Source organism: Bombyx mandarina, chromosome 04, assembly GCF_030267445.1.
Source record: "Bombyx mandarina strain Sakado chromosome 04, ASM3026744v2".
NCBI classification, from domain to species: domain Eukaryota; kingdom Metazoa; phylum Arthropoda; class Insecta; order Lepidoptera; family Bombycidae; genus Bombyx; species Bombyx mandarina.
In genome coordinates, this window is record NC_143211.1 from 15,082,745 (window position 1) to 15,105,154 (window position 22,410).

A 22,410-nucleotide genomic window follows, 5' to 3' on the forward strand; every position below is an offset into this window, starting at 1 on the left:
CCGACGGCTATCCTGCAGAATCGTGATTGAATAACCTGAAGGGATTTCAAGTTGGTGCGGGCTGCGTGAGCGAACACTACGCTTGCATACGTCATGACGGGGCGTATACAAGTTTTGTAGAGAGTTACCTTATTTCGGAGGGACAGTTTGCTTCGACTACAAAGCATTGGATAGAGTCGTCCTAGAATAAACGCGGCGCGGTCGCGTACCGTTTTTATATGGGGACGGAATGTCATCCCTCTGTCGAGGGTGACGCCTAGATATTTGACCTTCGAGACCCACGGAATGGGCTGGCCAAAGAGAGTGATGGGACTAACGGCGGAGGTGTTTGCGCGCCTACTACGGAGTGGGATGCTCGAAGTGATGTTCGGAGGGCGACCCCTTTTGAAGAGCACCGCTGCGCTTTTCGTGGGGTTGATGTCTATTCGCCATTTCCGGAACCACTGTCCCAGGGTGGCTACTGCGATCTGGAGTCGCCGATGAAGCAGCGACATCTTCCTACACGAATAGTAGATAGCCGTGTCGTCGGCGAAGAGCGCTAGATGGGTCTCCGGAGACCGGGGTATATCATTGATATACAAACTAAATAATAACGGGGAGAGCGCGGAGCCTTGCGGGACTCCGGCGGTCAGTTGACGGGGGCGAGAACGAGTTCCCTCTACTCGACATCGAAACGAACGGTTCGACAAGAAGTCTCGTATGATGAGCACGAGTCTGTCTGGCACTCCCATGTTGTACAGTTTATAAATTAAACCGTTGTGCCAGACTTTGTCGAACGCCTTCGCGATGTCGAAGAAGAGGGCGCCGGTCGGGATTTGTTTACGCCTATTTAGTCCTATCAGAATGTGCTCCGTGAGGCGGTGCACTTGTTGTACGCACGAGTGTTTAGAGCGGAATCCGAACTGTTCGTCAATGAGAATTTTGTTCGCGGTAACAAAATCCCAGAGGCGTTTCCTAAGGAGCCGTTCGTAAATTTTTCCTATCGTCGAGAGGAGACTAATCGGACGGTAACTAGAAGTTTCGTTTGTCGGTTTGCCCGGCTTATGTATACCGATAACGTCCGCTTCTTTCCACACCGCGGGAAAGATGCAGTGCGTCATAGCGGCATTTAAAATTGTAGCCAACATTGCTATCAGTTGGACTGGCAAAAATTTTAGCGCGCGGTTGTGGATGCCGTCGGAGCCGGGTGCCTTCCTAGGTTGGAGGTTGTGGATCGCGTCTCTAACTTCGTCAGTGGTAATGGGGGGTAACGCGTCCGAGGGCGGCAGGGAAGCTCTGCGCTCGACCTCCCTGTCGACTAACTCGGTGTGTTCGGGGTCCGCGTGTTGAGTGCTGGTGGTGCACTGCTCTTGCAGTGCATCGGCCAGCAGCTCAGCCTTGTCATCGTCATCGAATGCCGGTGGTTGGCCTGAAGGGCGTATGAGGGGAGGCATAGTAGCGGTAGTTTCGGATTTGAGAGTCCTAGCTAGTCGCCAGTATGCTTGGTGGGAGGGCGCGAGTTGTTCTAGATAACTATGCCAATTATCGTTACGCGCGTCGCTTAAGCGGGAGTGGACTTCGCGTTGTAGACGACGCATCCGAATCCGGTTTGAATGCGTGGGAAGACGATCGTAGGCCCGGATTGCCGCGTTCCTAACTCTTAAGAGATTCCTAAGATCGGGGGACAGTCTGATGCGGTGGAAGCTGTCCTCCACATCGACTTCTTTAGAAGATCTAATGATCGCGGAAGATATGTGATCGGTAATGATGTTTATGGATTCGACGGTGTCCTCGGGGGATAGATTCGAATCCGGGCCGTAAGGGAGGATTGGCGGAGCGGTGTCGGCTAGGCACGTGCCCAGCTTATTCCAATCCACCATGGTCCTCGTAACAGTGACTGGGTTGTGGGGGCGACCGAGCTGCATAACGACAGGTCGGTGGTCTGAGTCGAGCTCTGACATTGCTTCGATGGAACGCAAGCGCAGAGTTACGTTCCTAAGCAATGCCAGGTCTATAGTGCTCGGACGGAGCGCGATGTTATACGGATAACATGTTGGAGTTGGGGGACCGACTATTTCAAAGGTGAGGTCGTCTATAAACGCGTCGAGACGCCTACCGTTAACGTTAGTACGATGGCAGTTCCACCTAGTGTGGTGGCCATTTAAATCGCCTGCCAGGATGACGGAGTCTCCCATGCCGAACAGTGACTCGATGTCACTGCTCAGAAGGGGCTTGTCCGGGGGGAGATAAACGGATGCGATGACGATCGGCTGGTGTCCCGTCAGCGAGATACGGCACACTGACGCCTCGATATGTGAGAGCGAGGGAGTATCGAGAGGGACAACGTGCAGGGCCCGCCTATAGTAAATGGCAGTCCCACCTTTGGAGGCGGTGAGTCTGTCATTCCTAACCATGACGTAATTCGCGACTTTCGGGTCGCGACGCGAGGGCTTCAGACAGGTTTCCTGCACTAATAGAATATCTACAAGATTATCGCGGAGGAATTCGAAAATTTGATCGCGTTGCCGCGCGAGTCCGTTAGCATTATAGAATGCTAACGTAAGGGAATACGGTTTTTCTCTACCTTTTTGCGCCATTGGTTACCGGTAAAGATTTACAAAGTGCGGGACACGGACTCGTATACGTCCATGTGGTCGAACGCGGCCGCGAGCCGCTGTTCGGGGGTTACCGACCTACGGATAGCGTCTGCGAACGATCGCAGACGGTCGAAGTTGACCGCAGTGACGAAGTCGCGCACGAGCGCGAAGTCGTTGGCGGCAGAGGGTTGCGGGGGGCGGAACGCGGGCGCGGGGCGAGGTGCGAGCAGGGGCTGGGGCGCGGGGCGTGTCGCGAGCGGGGGCGGGGGTGCGGTTTGCGTTCCCGCCTTCGTATACGGCAGCGGTTTTTTCCACGCCGAGACCGTGGGAACTGCAGCCGGCACGAAGGCGGGTTTCGGCACTGAAGGCGCCGAAGTCTTTGGGCCGACGGTTCGGGGGGCTGGGTGGGTCGGACGTTTACGCGGAGCCCTAGGACATCCACGGTAGTTCGCGGGGTGCCCTTGCTTAAGGCATAGGACACAGCTTGGAGGTTCGGTCGCGGTTTCCCTAACTCGCGAGCAATCTAATGTGGCGTGATCGCCGAGGCATTTTACGCAGCGGGGGCGCGCGTGGCAATTACGAGCCGAGTGGCCGTAAAGCTGGCATCTGTAGCACTGCCCGGGAGTACCACGTTTATGGGGGGCTTCGATTGAGATCCCGGATAGGCCGCAAATTGTCGTGAGACATGCGATCTTCTTTTTGGCCTCCGGGGTGGGTTCTAGAGCTACCAGGATCATGTTGTAGGGCTGCTTGCCCCGCCCACTGTGCATCCGGTGCACGCTAACTAACGGGAGGGACTGAGCGGTCAGATCCTCCTTTATGTAATCGATGTCTAACTCCTTGGGGACTCCGCGTATCACTACGCGGAGCTCGCGGTCCTCCTGAAGAGCATAGGTGTGAAAACCTATGTTCTCCTTTCGGAGGTATGAAGAGAGGGCCCTATGGTCGCCCGGCGTTGCGACCTTTATCTGAATCCCATGCGCGACGTTACGCGCATGGGTGTAATTAATTTTGTTGGCCTGAAGGGCCTGGGACACGCGATTCCACGCTGTCTTCTCTTGAAGTATCAGCGGGGGCGGGGCAGCTACTTTAGGAGCGGGCGCGGGCTTGGGACGCGGCGGCGGGGTTACACGGCGAGCGGAGTCCGACTCCGGTGTCACGACTACCTGCGGGCGGGAGGCGGTCGCGGATTTAGTTTGCTTCGTCGTGGAGCTCCGGGACTCCACGGCGCGAGTACGCTTTTTGCCGCGCGTTACGGTTTGGAACCCATCCGAAGTTCCAGGCTGAGGGCTTGACGCGGATTCGAAATCCATCTCCGATTCGGTATCGGAGCCTGAACTCGAAACGATCGAGGTCGCGACGGACGAAGCGCGCGATGACGTAATCGACGCGGGCGCGGGGGTGGGGGTAGCGTTAGGCGCTATGTGAGTCGCATCGTTGGAACGTGCGCTCGAACTTGACGCGGCGGCGGGGGGCGCGCGGCGTGCCTCCGAGGCACGTTTGAGATACGCGGCGACGGACGCGGGGGGGGAGGGATTGCCACGAGAGGCCCTAAATTCGAGATACTCGGCCCTAATTGACGGGTACCTATCCCGGAGGAACCCGACAATATCACTAGCACTATCTTCATGCTCCATTCTTCGGTCTTCTTGCCCGGGGGGGGCGGCCCCGGGACTTTTGTTGAACTCGCCGAAAGGCGAGGCCCCGGATAGGATTTGTAACCCCCCTGTGCTGCAGGACAGCAAGGAGCAGGGGGGGGGAATGCCTATGCCGTGAAAACGGCAATCGGCGGGGAAAAGGAAAGGAACCCGCTCGGGCTGTATAATGCTACAGCAGGCAGAATCGCGAGCGGGGGTCTAGTCTTGAAAAAGACTGTTGTTTTTGGGAAGGGTTAGGAAATCGCTAGCCTGTGAGTGCCACAGGAAGCTGAACGTAGCGATTGGTTTTGCCTTGAAAAAGGCAGTTGGTAAGGGTGGGTTCGCGGTTACAAAACTTTAGCGCACAAAAATGGACCTCGATACGCAGATCGCAAGCGACCAACGGATCGGCACGTCCGCACTACTGAATTGTACGCACGATGTATTCACGGTCACTACACTGTCGAGCACAACTGTGAGTTCAGAGACGCAGCTCGCAAGCGGGCCACGGATCGGAAAGCACGTCCGCGCACGACCGAGTCGTGAGCGAGAATGTGTTAGCATTGCCTATGCAAAGCCTTTTTGTCTTTTTGCGTAGCAAAAATGATTACTCACCATCAAATACTCATCTGTCTACAATTAAAATTAAAAAAGCTACCGGAGACTAGATACTTTGACATCGAACTCTTCATTATGTTTTAACGACTAACACACTCTTTAAGCCGCTGTGTAACCAATTCTGAGATTTATTGTAAATATAGAGTAGTTAAAAAGCTTGCTTTTTACCACTCCGTGATTTATAATTAAAGACTCGGCCATACGCTGGCGACCAATGAACGAATTACTTTAATTGAATTGCAAGACCGTTCTAAGGAAACAATGAGGCAGTAAATCGAAGCTCCTCTTCCGCTTCGACACGAGCGACCACAATTTGTTGACTATACGATATTCACTTCAGCAATTTGTACACACAAATATACCTATAATGATATAGAGTATTTCAGAATGAATAAACAATAATTAATTGTGTTTTCTGTGATATAATAAGAAAACAAAATTTATTTTAAAGCTTTAATCTCTTTTAAAATTAATATTAAAAATTAAACGGTATTAATAAACTATACAAAACTGAATACTCTTTTTCCTGAATGACAGACTTCACTACATGACACTGAAGAAAAATCCTTTTTAAAAGCTAAAGAGCTTTAAATAATAAAGGTTTTTCTTTACAAACATATATTTTATTCTAGAAAAGCTCACGACCCCAACATAACTTTGTTTGTGGAACCCATAGTGTCACATCTCAATGGCGCTATGCTGAAACTTAAAATCGAAGTAAAAATAGTATTGATAAAAGACCCATCCTTCACACAGTAAGGCGTGATTGCTTTACAATTGTTTACAATAACAATTCTAGTCTGAAGGATGAGCCACCTACTATACAATAGATTTGAAACTGCTATCGCATGTCTCAAAGCAAATGGCAGTATTCACGATACACTAGTATACTTTAGAACGGATTTAATACCGGATGTTTCAGCAAAAGGATTTTTCTTTTATTTTTAGCAAATAAAAATTGTGTCAAAAGATGCGACCACTTCGTTTGACATTTATGAATCAAATTTGATTATGGGTTGAGCACTGTGCTCGCAACGAGAACGTAATTTTGAGAAGGAACGAAGTAATATAACACGGTCTTTGTATTGCTTTTTTTTACTAAGATAACTAGACGAGTTCACCGCTCATCTGGTGTTAAGTGGTCAACGGAGTCCATAGACATCAACCACGTTAGTACCAACAAACGCCTTGAGACATGAGTTAAAGTCTAAGCTTTTACAGTGCAACAGTTGCCCCGCCCTGAAAAACCGAAACGCATTACTGCTTCACGGCAATATTAGGCATGGTGGTGGTATCGATCCGCACAGGCTCACGACGCCCTGCCAGCAGTAATTACGCCAATTATAATTTATGTGGGTTTGATTTTGATTACACGTTATTCCTTCCGATACGAATGCACTGGACCTCTTATCATTTAAGCCACGACGCCTTCTTTGTCACAAAATTCCTAAAATATTTTAACTTATTTTTTTTTATCAAACTTTTAGTCTGCTTACGAGGCGTACATCCATTTTCTAGTCACATATACTAACTTAAAAAAATATATTTTAAATTTATTTATACTAAGATATAATTAAGTACTTACATCAAAAGCTTAAGGTATACCCTTAAAAATGATTACAAATAACATTAACTAAAAAAATATTTGAAAAAACTGAAAAAGTTTTTCCTATCTCATTGTTAAAAAAAATTATTTCTCAATTGCCCTGGAAACGTCGAAAGCTTAAGTCCAATTACCAAGTGTAACTCGAATGTGACACCAGTTAACCTATTCTGTTCATTCGTTCGAAATGTTAAATTCGCATTGTAGAACTTTCGAATTTGCTATACCTAAAAGCTTCGGACGAGGGCAATGAATATATCCAGAGATGAAATATAGTTTGGTTTAAGTGACATTTTTGCTACTCTACAAGTGGGCCATTTATAGATACAAATTTGGAAAAAATACCCTAACTAAAATCTTCTTCGGCTATTTGAATGAAACTTAATTGAATTACAATTAAAAATACCTAATCGTTGATACTAATACCAAATAAAAAGCCTTTTACGGCTCGGTATGTTTTTAAAACACTTGAAGCCGCCATCCGCTTTATCACCACACTCATTTAGACATGAGGTCGTAGTGATATTCTGTCTCAATACAGGCCGTTCAGTAATACTCGTGAACTTTAAGTGATCGACATAGCTGCTGAAACTAAAAAAGTATCTGAAAAAACTGAAAAAGTCATTCCTATCTCATTGTTAAAAAAATATTTCTCAATTGTCCCAGAAACGTCGAAAGTTTCAGTCCAATTACCAAGTAAGTGTAACTCGAATGCGGCACCAGTTAACCTATTCTGTTCATTCGCTCGAAATGCTAAATTCGCATTGTAGAACTTTCGAAATTGCTATACCTAAAAGCTTCGGATGAGGTCAATGAATATATCGAGGAATGAAAAAATGTTTGATTTAATTGACATTTTTGCTACTCCACAAGTGGGCCATTTAAAGAAAAAAATTTGGAAAAAATATCCTAACAAAAAACTTTTGCAGCTATTTGAATGGGTTAAACTTAATTGAATTACAATTAAATATATCGAATCGTTGATACTAATACCAACTAAAATAGACCTATATTAACAAAGATAAATGTCAGGTATTGGGCGAAATGTCCCTTAAACCAAATAAATAGCCTTTCACGGCTTGGTATGTTTTTAATACACTTGAAGCCGCCATCCGCTTTATCATACTCATTTAGACATGAGGTCGTACTCATATTCTATCTCAATACAGGCAGTTCAGTAATACTCGTGAACTTTAAGTGATCGATATAGCTGCTGAATCAATTTCCCTCAATCCCTATTCATGATGGGTCGTGAATAGATCGATCTGCACAAAAGGCTACGAGCGAACTGTGGCAGCGTCGGTGCACCGGAATATTCTTACGCAATTTAAAAGTCGTTTAAATTGTTAATTCGTGGTTTAAATTTGAATTAAGTGAGATAAAGATCATTTGATCGATCACTTTAGTTTACTACTTTGGTTCTTTTAGGCAGTAAGTCTGGAAAAGTTGGTAGAAGTCTCAATTGTGTTATAGATATCGGAATGCAGTGCGAGATTTGCAAGTAGAAGCACCTATCTATTTGGGCTCATAATACCGTAAGTTGTTTGGCAATTTTATATTATTTGCTGTTTTTTTTTTCATATATAGGTATTTCCATGTTCGGCCTTTACCTACGGAAACTCCATTTAGTATACAGGAAGTTAAAGTATTTTTTTTTAAATAGGTTTTTTGTTTTATCCACCATGGCCACCCATAATATACACATATGCATATACATGCAGAGATCGCAGTTGTAATATTTCGGTAGTCTTCTTGCAAAATTCAGGTATACGTAAGGCCAACAAACACTTCAAAACCATGCTGTACTGTCGCTCGGATAAGTACTTTTGTCCCTGTTAAGAAGTTTCTAAGCTTTGGAAAAATTAGAAGTCTGTTGGCGCAAGGCCTGTACGGTGGAAGACGCACTTCTAACCCTAGTTTTTGTAGCTCTGGTCTGTTGGGCGGAATGAGGCCGAGCGTTGTGGTATAGGAGCAGCGGTGAGGAGCCATTAACCAAAGCTGGCCGGAGATTCGCGAGCCCTACGCCATTGTATCCAGTTTCACGCACAAAACATCAGTAATGCTGATGCCATTTAACAAAGATTGAACATCAGTTTTATGGTGTAAGTTCTCGTTTGAAACATTGCCTAAGTGCTAATCCAGAGTGTAACCAACAGGATGACCGCTAAGATTATCAAAAATAATCCATTTTTCATCGCAAGTGATAATATGCTTTAAAGCCCTTTCATTTCTGACTTTTTTAAGAAGAAACGTTATTCAAGAGGGGCATTGAAAAATTACTACTGCGCTGACAGAGATATATCAATACTGAAACATATTGTTTTAATAAAAAAAACTAAGCTTTTTGTATACCAAGCGGACTACAAAAAGCTTAGGTAAAGACCTAATATTTTTGTGCCAAGTGCGTTCACAATGAACTAAGATCCCGACTTTTCCATCTGGGGACGTCTAACATTTATTCTTTAAATAAAACAATTTCTAGTTTAAAACATCTTAAAATACTTCAATCCAGACTAGCAGAGCAGGTGTTCTAAACTTTACCAGTATATCTCTATAGAGAGCTCCTGAAATAGTTCTAAGTGCTCATAAATTCAGTAATAATAGGCTTGGCGATTATTTGTTTGAGTTTGCGAAAATTTTGTTTAATTATTAACGAACTTTATAACGGCAGTGTAGTATAACAAACTAGTACGGATTAATGAAACATTGTTTGTGAATGAAGCTATTTATAATTTTAATAACGTGTTCGAAGGCATTTACCGCAACGTCAACTATTCGGCGTCAACTTAAATTCAGAATAGGTCACGCAAAACTCAATCTTTTTCTGGAACATTCACACGACACAGTAAATTTAGAAGTTCCCGAAATCGAAAACCTTGATTGTTAAAATGCTAACGTTCATTTTTGTATTAACAATAACATTTTTGAAGGTGATGAAATATCTTGGATTAGATATAGTTTGAACATAACATTGTATCTAAAACAAAATAAATATGTATAGTGTGTATAGTTTTTAAGTTTGATCAGGTCATGAACTCACTAAGTGAGTAATCGAAAAGTTTTTTATAGATTTTTTTATAGGACTATTTTATAGATTTTGCTTTTATTATACACAATTTTATGTACTGTCTACCGATTTAAAGCCCCTATTGTAAATGGTAGGCGATCGATAAATCAGGACGAGAATTTATATATAATGTTATATCTCTCTATGTTATATCCTCTCATAATAATGTTGTATTTAATTATATTTCAATTGATACTCAAACAATCAGTTTGATGCAACTATAGATATAAAATAATCATATGCTCAATGCACAAATTAATGCTCAAAAAATCCTGAAAATTTATTTCATATTTCAATTTTATACTCAACAGCACTACAAAGATAGCAGCATATTAAAATTCAAGATTAATTTTAGTGAACGTTGCAAAAACTCAAAAGACCCCAAGCAAAATAAACGTTAAGCAGAATGTAGCCTATTCGTGTTTAAATAGAGTATGAAATCGGCACTTAATTTTGATACTTAAAGCAGTGCTCCTGTGAAAATCAGTCTTTATAGTGCAGTCGTAAAGCTTATTTCGGAATGCGGTGGCGTAGCACAAAACTGCAGCTGGAAAGATTCATCGGTGTTGGAGTAAGTAGCCATAAAATGTGCATTATTGCGGTATTCTCAGCGCACTCCAACGAATATTCGCGACATTTTATGTTCACACAATCGTTCGTGATTTTTGTTTAAAGCTATTGAAGTTTAGTGCGAGACCTGGTAAGCGTGATACAAATTAAGAATTATAAATAAGATACCAAATAATAGATCAAGGAAAAAGATTTTCTTTTTTTAATGTTTTATACAAAATCATTAGATTATTGGCATAGTTTTTTTTTTTAAATACAGTTCCGTGCGTCAGGAGACCGATTGTCGCGTTTAGTTAATGATTGAACTCATCAGCACAGGAATGATTAGCGTTAAACTTTGAAGGAAACTTTGAAATATGTAGACCATTGAGTAAGCTGGATAGGATAGCTATTGGGTAAGATGGCGTAGACGAGTGATTGAGTTCACGACCTACCTCAGGAAAACTTATTATCGATATAAATCAAATAATGGATGCCACCAAACCTACATTAAAAAATATGAGCGAAATTTAAATTGATTCTAATTCTAATGTACGAAGTATATGTAGTTCAATATACTAAATTTAGTTCATCTCCGTTGCGTTTATCAAGAAAGAAGAACAATATTCACGAAATGGGCACAACATACAATACATCAAATTGATATTCTTACATTATACTCCGTACACCAATTCACGTTATTGTAGAAATAAACATAAATCATGCTTTCCTCGGAATTTATAAGACCTGTAATACACATTTACTAATGTTGGTAATATACAAACTAGACATCGAAAGTTGGGCCAACATGAGAATGTTGGATGTGGCTATGGAAGAAAAGTGTTGACTATTGGCTGAGATTAAAAAACTTCTTATTAACTTATAATTAAGAAACTTAATTATTTTCTTCATTGGAATTTTTCTGCCCCGTGTACTTATTAGTCTCTACCGATAATGAAGACGCTCGTTTTTACTTGATTGCTCCAGATTGTAAGATAAAAAAAATTAAGTTAATATTAGTTAATAATAATAGGGCAAACCTGATTGTAAATAGTCATCATCGTTTATGGATGTGAGCAATGCTAGGAACACAGCCATGCTGCTGCCTACTGCTGTGAACTCTTCGGAAAATTTCCTCTGAATGTCATAGCGCTTGGGAAACACCGAGGGGTATTGATTTCAGAGCCAGATGATTCGTGGTAAAATTAATCTCATGAAACATCCTGTGGATGAAAGCAGGGTCTCCAGGTAGCCTCTCCTATTAAGGAGTCCTGCCCCAGCTCAGAGATCAGAGCAGTACTCCACGCGAAACTGGACTTGGTCAATCGTGAAGTACCGCTTCGATCTGTTTCATTGATATCCCAACTTGGCTATTGGTTGTAACGCCCAATATTGGTGGAGTCAGATCACGTAAGAGGCAATAAGGCATTATGTTCCATAAGCGGCAAGTGCATCAAAACGATGCAATGCGATGCGGGACTATAATAATTTAGGCATTTGGCCTAAATGCCTAAATTGACTTAATAAAGGAAACGATACACTTTGATAGCAAGATGAACTGAAGTAGAAAAATAAATCTATATATATAAAAATGAATTGCTGTTCGTTAGTCTCGCTAAAACTCGAGAACGGCTGGACCGATTTGGCTAATTTTGGTCTTGAATTATTTGTGGAGGTCCAGAGAAGGTTTAAAAGGTTAGATAAATATGAAAATGTTCGGAATTAAATAAACATAATAATTTTGTTTTTCCTTTGATGTGTCCCCCGTCGGACGCATTCCTTTTGTTTGTTTTAAGTTTATTTTATACATTATCGATTGAGGTACTACGAAGTTTGCCGAGTCAGCTAGTATAAAATAAATATCTCAATAACCTCAGTTGCTTTCTACTTTATTTTTTTGTAGGTAGCTATTTGTAGCATTTAAAGCAACCCGCGTGGGGGTTTTTTTACAATTAAGTTATTAATTTTCGGCACATTACATATTTCTGCTCTCTAATATTTATCTGGCATGGAAAACTATAATTATTATTATTTTCTTGGGTATCCTGGTTAGGACGTTAAGCCAAAGTATTAAAATTATTGTTTTGTTCTTGCTGACACGTCTGCAAACTTTCAAGTCAATCGAACATTTGTGATACACGTCGCCAGTAATTTTGTATCGAAATAATTTTAATCCTGTCGCCTCGTATCGCATCGCAAATTGACGCCTTCTATCCCTCAGCTAGGACAATATTTAACGTGGTCTCTAAGTCACGCGTGACCGCACGTACGTTCATAACGTTCAATGAAATGTAGTTCCAGACTTTATATTGGGACAAACGGGTATTGCTCATTAAATGTACTTACTGATTTTATTTGGGATTTTATATTAGGCACTTAAGGCACCGGTTGGCCAACACTATTACTTAAGATTCGGCCAACGATAGCCAAGTAAGCGTACGAAAACAGATTTTTTGAAACAAGATAAGACTGCATAGATCAGCTATTTCTTCCAAAATATTTACGGACTGCGTGCACAAATCTTTATCGCTATTAACGAAAACGTGGCTTAGAAAAAGTAAGCGGAAAAACAGATAGAAGGCTACGACTTTTTTTAACTAAATATTTGTAATACGGTCGACCCGAATCTAGTGACTTTTCCATTATAAATTCATGTTCTATAGAATCCAATATGAAAGTACTATTAAAAGTGGGTTTAGAATAAAGGTAAAAATAATCCTTTAGGTCTGGTTGTGAAACGCTGATTTATTGACGTTTTTCCAAAATAAAATTTAACACTATATGTGGTAATTTACATTTCAATGAAATAGGAGTTTATAAGAAGTCAGAAAACTGTAACAATAACGATTATAACGCTGGTACCGTAATTTTCTACAAGATAAAGATCTTAAATAAAAAAGACCGTATTAAAGATACTTTTAAACGTGTTATCTGTGTGTCAAGACGAATCCCATGAGACGCATGTATCACGTTAACAGGATATAAGAACGGGGCTTTTTGCTAAATAACGTTAAACTTTTTGCCAAACCGTGTGGACCGGCGAATCAATCTTCAATAGAAAAGCCACGGCGAGGGGGCTTTGGGCTAGTTGACTGTGAGCAAGATATACCGAATAACATAAGCGATGAATAACGCTCAATTTTTGCCAAAACAATTAGATCCAGGCAAAGGATACAATTGCATTGAAAGATCCAACCCAAAGTATAAATTTTGGTAAAAAAATTATAGATGATTAATTATTATTTTTTATTTATCCTATTAGTACAGGAGGCAATTCGTTAATAAGAAAAGAAAATGTAATTAATCGTTTCAAATATTATGTTAGTAAAGCCTTTTACTACGTACGTAGTATTCAAAAGCTAGTAGAAAGCTTGTTTTAGAAAACAAAAAATGACGTCATCTTGTTTCATGTTTAAAAACCTTATTTGTAACGTACGCATTTATTTTAGAATTAAATAAAACAATGCGCTATCAAATGCTCTGTAACATTTTCCACATTTATATTCGTGTTTATTTTATATCAAAGCTGTGCTTCAAAATTAGGGTCTTCAAAAACATGGGAAAATGTTAATGTAAACATTACATTAACATATTATTACGAGAGCGAGACGTCTTTTTTGAAGATATTCCCTTTTTACTCTAAGTATTGGAGAGATGAAAGCAATTGGTATACTCTGTGGCATGGATCGTTCGATCAGGTATCCATTCTTTGATTAGACTGCGGTTTTACACTCTTAATCAATTATAGCAGCGTCACCAATGACACCTTTTTCCATATCTACAACATAACTTTTACATTTATTATTAACTTTATTTATTTACAGCATCATATTTTAATAATTTTAAATTTTAAATATCCAAACGTTTATTTATATAATACAGGACCATATGCCGAAAAATGATTGAAAACTAAATTAAGGGTTCTATTGTCTTCAGTCGCTTTTTAAATTAGTACTGTCATAGTTTGATTAATAATATGCCGTATACCATCCTAAGATACCATAGAGACTAGACTTTGCAGTATCGGAGTACTGATGAGAACATTTGTTAAATTTAGGGAACATCGTAACGGTCTGCATATTAATACGCTTACCCTGGCCATTGCCATTAACCTCAATTTAAAAAAAAAATCGCGGTCCTGACTTCTTCATATCTTTCAACGTCACAAAGCCTCGCATCGTCATAAATTACAGTGTAATCGATAGTCAGACCGAAGGATGGGTAAAGGGATTTTGAGGAATTTGTCTACGTTTTTTTACGCCTGTCAAAATGTCGGGGTTTTTTTTTTCCTTCTAGAAAATGAGTCGATTCTGAAATGTGTCCTAAGAGTTATGATCCAATAGTTCACTCACGCGTTTCGCGCTAATGGTACTGTGACAGTACGAAATTTCTGAAAGAGACGTCATTAACTTTATGATTCCTGTGGGTTTCGCTAATCAATGAAATTTGTATTTGGTCTTTTTCCCACTAGACCGATAACACATTTCTAGATTTAATCGTGTTACAATTCACTTAAATATTCGTACAGCGCAGCAAAGCTGCAAAAATATCACGTTAGACAGCTTAAAGCATGTAAAATATGTTTGCTGTATCGTCAAAGCACTCCGACCCGGTATGTGGTGTAAACATTTTTTAAACGAATCCTTTTACAAGTCTTTGAGCGAGAGAAAAAGGAACGCCATAATAATAATACTCTTACCGTGCTTTGTTTCTTTGTTCGTACTAAAACGTTTGGATTACTTTTGAATGTGTGTATCTTTTCTACATTTCCGAGTATCACACGCACAATCAACCTAATCTGTGGATATATTTTGATCAGAATTTTTATCTACATACTAGTATGCTATTTAATTCCTCCAAGGCTTTTTAGCCGGAACGCAAGAAGTGAAGCTATGTGATTTGTTTTATTTTGTCTATTTAGTGTTTCTTCAGGTTTAAATGTGTAATAACGGTGGTTTATTAACTGTTTAATATCTGTGAAAGTGCACAAATGTAGGAAAATGAAACAAAGCCGCTGAACGTAGCTTCTCGGTTAAAGTAAGACATGACTAAAGGTCTTGGTTACCAGGTCATAAAATCCCTTAAAAAAAATTAATTCCTCCATCGTTTTTTGGAAAGCCCCAATATTGACTTATTAATAAATATCGACACGTGCTAAGTTTTATACTTTTTTGATATTCCCTCTTGGCTATTTATATTTTAACGTAAACGTCTACTGCTGTCAAGATATGAGTGCTATATGAAGAATTAGGGATTAGCATTGTATCTTAAAAAAGGTGATGAAATTCAAGGTGTGATACCTTTAGACTAGTACAGTTGTTAAATACCAAATAAGTCAATAGCGTAACCCTATTTTAAAAGTGGTACACTTTTAAACTTACATAATATATAAAATAAATAGTAAAAATATACATGTAAATAAATAATTCACTCATTACATTATCACACGTACCTTTTGAATATTATTAGGGTTGGGACTCGGATAGGATTTTACACAAAGCCCCGGATATTGAAGGGATATCCTCGCGTTGGCCAACTGATGGATTTCCCTCTAATTTCGTTTTACGAGAATTTTATTATCTGTTTTATGCCCAACTACTCAATACACGTGCTATTCACAAACACACTTTGAAGTACAAAATCTCCATAACAATAAATTAGATTAGAATTAGAATTATAGCATTGAGATAATATAACATAGAGACAATAGACAGAGCATATCGATAATGATAAACTATAACTTAAAGTAATTCTTAAATATCGGATTGTCGTTGTATTCTTAATTATTGTATGCTTAAAAATAATGTGTAAGAAAGTCTCTCTTTATGTTCAAAATTACGTACAAAATTGATCAAAGAAACAAACAAAAATCAGTCAAGCATAAAATAAAAAATCTGGAGTCAAAGACACTGCGGTACAGTATCTAAGCCATTATCTTACGATAGTGCGGATTGTTTTTCCGATCCGGTGTTAGGTTCATCAAAGCATTGCTCTTGCTAGGGCAGATCTTAGCAAAGCTTTGAGGCTTAGCGTTATGAGCTCGCCACCGCACACTGTGAAGCCACAATAGTTCCTCCAGACTATTGGCATTTAAGTAAGCAAAAAAATTTAAATTTAGTCTTTATTACCTACCTGAGCTCTTTACTTTTCTCCATTTCCTCGTAACGAATGTCTGATAAATTTAAGAAAGCAACAAAAAAAAAATTAAATAAAACCTTCAAACAATAATTTACTTACAAAACCGTACAAGGTATCAAAGATTTGCCGTTATTACATGGGGTTTTCCTCATTGGACCACTAAAGTTGTACATGTATTTTGTGGGGCAGCTCTACAGAGAAGCTTAATGGAAAAGTAAATTGATAAATAATGGTACGAGATATACGTACATTTTCTTATACTATACCTTTAACAACTGTTTTGATATATTTCAGCTATTCAAGCTTGTTTTAGTTTGTAATTATACAGATTCGCAGATTCTAACTGTGGTCTACTTTGTTTTAGCTATCTATGAATATTAAAGAAGTTTTTATTTATTGCTTAGATTTTTCTTTTTTTTTTTGTTGCCGTATAGGCGGACGAGCATACGGCCCACCTGATGGTGAGTGGTTACCGTCGCTCATGGACGTCACAAATGCCAGGGGCAGAGCCAAGCCGCTGCCTACCGTTTAATACTCTCCACAGGCCTCGTTTGAAGAAGGACATGTCATAGCGCTCGGGAAACACCGTGGAGGGGAGTTCATTCCATAGCCGGATGGTACATGGCAAAAAAGATCTCTGGAAACGCACAGTGGATGAACGTAGTGGCTCCAAGTAGTATGGATGAACTCTACTCCGGTGGCGGGCGGTGCGATGGTAAAAGCGAGATGTCGGTATCATCTCGAACAATTCCTCAGAGCACTCCCCATGGAACATACGGTACAGAATACAGAGGGAACCGAAGTCCCTCCGCAGACCCAGAGGTTCCAAACGATCCGTAAGAATGGGATTATCAACGATCCGAACGGCTCTTTTCTGAATGGAGTCAAATGGAAGTAGCTGGTATTTGGGAGCCCCAGCCCAGAGGTGAGAGCAGTACTCCACGCGAGGCCGGACCTGTGCTTTGTAAAGCAAAAGTCTTTGTCCAGGCGTGAAGTACCGCTTCGCTCTATTGAGGACTCCCAGCATTTTTGACGACAACTTGGCTTTGCCCTCCAAATGACTCCGAAATTGGATATCGCTCGAAATGTCGACCTCAAGTATCCCAATACTCTTGGAAGGTTGTAGGGATACTCCTTGGAATTGCGGCGCCATGACAAAGGGGTCCTTCTTCGCAGTGAACGCGCAAACCTGTGTCTTCAACGGGTTGAATTGAACCAAATTCAATTCACCCCACTCGGAGGCTCGCCCCAGAGAGTTCTCCACTTCAGACACAAGTTTTGATCGTCTCTCTTGCACCACGCTCCGTGAGAGACTCTGATGGCCGATATATCGCGCATCCCCCGTGCTGTCATCCGCATAACAATGCATGCCATCAATAGACAGCATGTCATTGATATACAAGATGAAAAGCGTAGGGGAGAGCACCGAACCTTGTGGAACGCCAGCGTTAATGGTCATGGTATCAGAGCATTCATGAACGTGATGCCCCGCCAATCCAAAAAGCTAGCGATCCACTTGCAGAGACCCTCGGGGATTCCGTAAGCTGGTAACTTCGACAGAAGTGCCCTATGCCAGACCCTGTCAAAGGCCTTGGCGATATCAAGGCTCACAGCGAGAGCCTCGCCCTTGCTCTCCAAGGCTTCAGCCCACCTGTGAGTAAGGTATACAAGAAGATCTCCAGCTGAGCGACCGTGACGGAAGCCGTACTGTCGGTCGCTGATCAGCTGGTGATCCTCTAGATACTTCAGAAGTTGTATGTTGATTATTCGATACCCATCGGATACCCATCAGATGGGTGGATGAGCCTGGGGTGAAGTGATTACTGGAGCCCATAGACATCTACAACGTAAATGTCGCCACCTACCTTGAAATAATTTTCTAAGGTCTCACTTTTTACAGCTTAAAAGATCTGTCTGTAAGTAGCAAAACTCTTATTGGGGTCAGTAGATTGCATAACGTTAATGCCGGCGCACAGATTCTGAGACCACAGTGATAGTTAGCACCATCTAGCCCGTGCTTATAAGCTGAGCTACATTCAGGTACTGACATTAGGTCGGAACCAGAATGCAGAGCTGCTTCCTTGCAGAAATATAGGTAATCCATCTATAACAAGGCATTTTGCAACACGATTCCCCTCTAACATGAAAAGAAAAAAATCCCAATTATAACACGGTACTTCTACAACACGATAAAGAGGTTTTTGTTTAAAATTATTTAGAAATATTACATTATGCATTTTGGGTATAATAGGTACAAAAATTCACACAGGCATAGTTTTGTACTGGGTTCTAGTCTCATATGATATGGCTTCGCACAAGACGGAACTTTGTAAGAACATATCTAATGTGCTATGGTAGGGTTACCTGTTAATAAAAAAGTGATGTCTACTATAAACGGATCCTCAGGGTGGCGGAGACAATTGAGACAATTTACATCCACACGAAATATTATATTCTCTTTAGTACACGTTACAGTGGGTAGAATACGAAATGCAATCGAGATATGCTAACCGCCGGTATTTATACAATCATCTTGACCTATTTAAATACAAACTTAGTAGGTAATATTAAACATTGTTCATCTTAATTATTCTGCTGATTATTTACGTACAATTATTATTTAATAATATCGAATTATGTAACATAAATAGCATTAAGGCTTATTGCGCCGTAAGGTTTATTGCGCCGGAAGCTGTCAAGCGGAAGGCGCCAATAAAATATTATAAGGGTAGAATACGAAATGCAATCGAGATATGCTAACCGCCGGTATTTATACAATCATCTTGACCTATTTAAATACAAACTTAGTAGGTAATATTAAACATTGTTCATCTTAATTATTCTGCTGATTATTTACGTACAATTATTATTTAATAATATCGAATTATGTAACATAAATAGCATTAAGGCTTATTGCGCCGTTAGGTTTATTGCGCCGGAAGCTGTCAAGCGGAAGGCGCCAATAAAATATTATAAGTATAAAGAAATATGAATGAACTATTTACTTGATTATGAAATTACTAATTATATTATAAGACAATAATAAGTTCTATATATTTCCTAAGTTCGTAAATAATTAATTATGTGAGGATGGAAGTGTTGCTCGATAACATTCGGCCATCCTGTGTATGCCGTGTCCCACGGCGATCAGCGCTGCTATTGGCGCCTGCTTTGTCGCTGGTGTTTGGCACCTGAAATTTACATGTTTAAGCAGTAATTATATCTTATATTATCTAATTCACACACCTTTTGTTTGTTGTACATCACACACCTTTTGTTTGTTGTACATCACACACCTTTTGTTTGTTGTACATCACACACCTTTTGTTTGTTGTACATCACACACCTTTTGTTTGTTGTACATCACACATCTTTTGTTTGTTGTACATCACACACCTTTTGTTTGTTGTACATCACACACCTTTTGTTTGTTGTACATCACACACCTTTTGTTTGTTGTACATCACACAGATTTCATCAGTTGTAGATCACACAGATTTCATCAGTTGTAGATCACACAGATTTCATCAGTTGTAGATCACACAGATTTCATCAGTTGTAGATCACACAGATTTCATCAGTTGTAGATCACACAGATTTCATCAGTTGTAGATCACACAGATTTCATCAGTTGTAGATCACACAGATTTCATCAGTTGTAGATCACACAGATTTCATCAGTTGTAGATCACACAGATTTCATCAGTTGTAGATCACACAGATTTCATCAGTTGTAGATCACACAGATTTCATCAGTTGTAGATCACACAGATTTCATCAGTTGTAGATCACACAGATTTCATCAGTTGTAGATCACACAGATTTCATCAGTTGTAGATCACACAGATTTCATCAGTTGTAGATCACACAGATTTCATCAGTTGTAGATCACACAGATTTCATCAGTTGTAGATCACACAGATTTCATCAGTTGTAGATCACACAGATTTCATCAGTTGTAGATCACACAGATTTCATCAGTTGTAGATCACACAGATTTCATCAGTTGTAGATCACACAGATTTCATCAGTTGTAGATCACACAGATTTCATCAGTTGTAGATCACACAGATTTCATCAGTTGTAGATCACACAGATTTCATCAGTTGTAGATCACACAGATTTCATCAGTTGTAGATCACACAGATTTCATCAGTTGTAGATCACACAGATTTCATCAGTTGTAGATCACACAGATTTCATCAGTTGTAGATCACACAGATTTCATCAGTTGTAGATCACACAGATTTCATCAGTTGTAGATCACACAGATTTCATCAGTTGTAGATCACACAGATTTCATCAGTTGTAGATCACACAGATTTCATCAGTTGTAGATCACACAGATTTCATCAGTTGTAGATCACACAGATTTCATCAGTTGTAGATCACACAGATTTCATCAGTTGTAGATCACACAGATTTCATCAGTTGTAGATCACACAGATTTCATCAGTTGTAGATCACACAGATTTCATCAGTTGTAGATCACACAGATTTCATCAGTTGTAGATCACACAGATTTCATCAGTTGTAGATCACACAGATTTCATCAGTTGTACATCACACAGATTTTATTTATAACTTATGCAGCCTCTATCCTGAAGTAGTTTGATTTTGTGTTATAATTTCCACGCGTGCTTATTAATCAATTATATTTCCATTCAATGATTTTGTCTCAGATATTAATTATTTTTTAAAAAGCAATCTTTCGACCTTACAAGTCCACCCAAAATAGGATATACAGCCCAGCTCATAATATATAGAATTCACAAGAAATGTTTCATTAGTGTTAATATTGAGATAAACTTGTACCAAAGCAGCACTTTACTGTGGTATTATACAGCTGTGTCCTAAATACATTCGACAAGTCTGTCATGTAATGTTATCTCACTAAGAGTACTATTAAAAGTATCACTACTACCCACGAATTTAACAGAATTTTGTGATATTGATATTAGGGTGATTTATCATGATTCTTCGATTATTAAATCTATATCAGCGATGTCGTAATTCGTTATTTCCACAAAGCCACAATAATGTTGTCTATATGAACATTCACGGGGGACGTTCTTAAAGAGGTCGACGGGTATGCGCCTCCAAAACCTTTCATTGTAACCACGGAAGACTTAATCTTTAATTTTTTAACTTATCAGCATATGCCACACAGAATATTTAATTCGCTGCCAGTGTCTATGTATGCAATGAGACTAGAGCCATTAATTAACACTATCTTTTTGTGCAAATCTATGCATATGCTGTATGTTATAAATAAGATATTACTCACTTTTGGGTGTGAAGAGCTGGCCGCATACCATCAGCTGGCCGACGTAGTGTCCCGGGCGATGGCACACCTCGCAGCGCGACCTTCTCTTCGGCAGGCGTAACTTTTCTTCGGTTGAAAGTCGGTCCCTCTTGCAACTGGAGCAACAGCACCTTCTCTTCTCCATGTGGTAGCCAGTCGCAGATGTTTAGTGTAGTTGCGGTGTATCGCACATTCTCTAGCCGACCCACGAAGACATCTGTCTTTGTTGTCCCATCCATACACGTGTTCCAACTGGTCGATCTTGTGCAGCCATCCCTTGACGTTGCTAGATTTTTCATCCGGCCGGAACGTTGGAATAACCTCCGCATCGGTTTGGGTGACACGTCGCATTTTGTATCGCCTGTGTTTCTCAGCGGTCTCAAATCCGTCAATGTATGGGCCTGGCATAATCCCGCTTCTGAAGTATAAACGGATCCTCAGGGTGGCGGAGACAATTGAGACAATTTACATCCACACGAAATATTATATTCTCTTTAGTACACGTTACAGTGGGTAGAATACGAAATGCAATCGAGATATGCTAACCGCCGGTATTTATACAATCATCTTGACCTATTTAAATACAAACTTAGTAGGTAATATTAAACATTGTTCATCTTAATTATTCTGCTGATTATTTACGTACAATTATTATTTAATAATATCGAATTATGTAACATAAATAGCATTAAGGCTTATTGCGCCGTAAGGTTTATTGCGCCGGAAGCTGTCAAGCGGAAGGCGCCAATAAAATATTATAAGTATAAAGAAATATGAATGAACTATTTACTTGATTATGAAATTACTAATTATATTATAAGACAATAATAAGTTCTATATATTTCCTAAGTTCGTAAATAATTAATTATGTGAGGCCGGAAGTGTTGCTCGATAACACTACACATACGGGCTTATTG

General features: G+C 40.2%; 1 protein-coding gene and 1 long non-coding RNA gene across 3 annotated transcripts in view; both read right to left on the bottom strand.

The window, feature by feature from the left end:
• The window catches only part of Pde1c (Phosphodiesterase 1c), a 474,080-nt gene that overhangs the window by 373,748 nt on the left and 77,922 nt on the right, over positions 1-22,410 (bottom strand). The window lies entirely within an intron of this gene.
• LOC149503196 (uncharacterized) lies at positions 19,122-21,650 on the bottom strand. Its single transcript, XR_016325817.1, has 2 exons — positions 21,476-21,650; positions 19,122-19,379 (listed from the first exon to the last, which is right to left on the bottom strand). It is a non-coding gene; the product is annotated as an uncharacterized LOC149503196 (long non-coding RNA).